We start from the raw sequence: 1,487 nt of genomic DNA on the forward strand, positions 1-1,487 counted from the left end.
GGATCACTTGAGCTCAGAAGTTTGCGACCAGCCTGGCCAACATGGTGAAATGTTGTCTCTACTAAAAATACAAAAATTAACCAGGCATGGTGGCACAACCCTGTAATTCCAGGTACTTGAGGGGGCTGGGGCAGGAGAATCACTTGAACCCAGGAGGCAGAGGTTGCAGTGAGTCGAGATCACACCACTGCACTCCAGCCTGGGTGACAGAGTGAGATCGTCTTAAAAAAACAAAAACAAAAACAAAAACAAAAAAACACAGTGGGGGGGGTGGCTGGGGGAGGGATAGCATTAGGAGAAATACCTAATGTAAATGATAAGTTGATGGATGCAGCAAACCAGCATGGCACATATATCAAACCTGCACGTTGTACACATGTACACTAGAACTTAAAGTAAAACAAACAGAATGTGGTTTGATAAGGTAATAAACTGAGAATATTCAAAAGGCTCTAAATCTGTTTTATAGTCTTGTGTAGTATGGAGATCTATGGATATTTATTACAGCAGCCAGTGTTCCATTCTCTGGTTGCATAAATCTGTCCTTTGAAGTGTAATTTGCACAAAATAACCTTGTAGGAGTCTGAAGACATTAGAAATTATTGCCAGTATTGCACTCATTATTATGAAGGAGAAACCTTGGTGCCATTTGGTGGTCTTACTTAATATTTTGTTGCCCTAGTAACAATCTTATGACTGACATCTGAATTTCCAAGTAGAATAAATGCTTGTAAAACCGATTCTGTTAAATGAGAAGCTGTGCATTGGTGTGTGTGTCTTAGTCCGTATTCCGTTGCTTAGAACAGAACACTTGAAATATTGTAAAGAAAAGGAATTTATTTCCTGTAGTTGTAGAGGTTGGGAAGTCCAAGGTGGAGGGGCTGCATCTGGTGAGGGCCTTCTTGCTGTTGGGGCAAGAAGACTCGGGACTCTCTGGAGGGTCCCGAGGTAGCACAGGGCATCACAGGGCAAAGGAGCTGAGCGTGCTACTCAAGTCTCTCTTCCTCTTCTGATAAAGCCACCAGTCTCACTCCCAGGGTAACCCATGAATCCATTAACTCACTAATCCATTAATCCATGAATGGATTAGTTCATTCATGAGAAAAGAGTCCTCATGACCCAATCACCTCTTAAAGTCCCCACCTCTCAATACTGCCACATTGGGGATTCAATTTCACCATAAGTTCATTTATTTATGTATTTTTTGAGACAACATCTTGCTATGTCACCCAGGCTGGAGAGCAGTGGCATGATCTCAGCTCACTGTAACCTCCACCTCCCAGGTTCAAGTGATTTTCCTGCCTCAGCCTCCTGAGTAGCTCGGATTACAGGCACCTGCCACCATGCCCGGGTAATTTTTGTGTTTTTAGTAGAGACGGGGTTCCATCATGTTGGCCGGTTGGTCTCAAACTCCTGACCTCATGTGATCTGCCCACCTTGGCCTCCCAAAGTTCTGAGATTACAGGTGTGAGCCACCGTACTCAGCT

This window comes from Mandrillus leucophaeus, unplaced genomic scaffold, assembly GCF_000951045.1.
Source record: "Mandrillus leucophaeus isolate KB7577 unplaced genomic scaffold, Mleu.le_1.0 Scaffold104, whole genome shotgun sequence".
NCBI classification, from domain to species: domain Eukaryota; kingdom Metazoa; phylum Chordata; class Mammalia; order Primates; family Cercopithecidae; genus Mandrillus; species Mandrillus leucophaeus.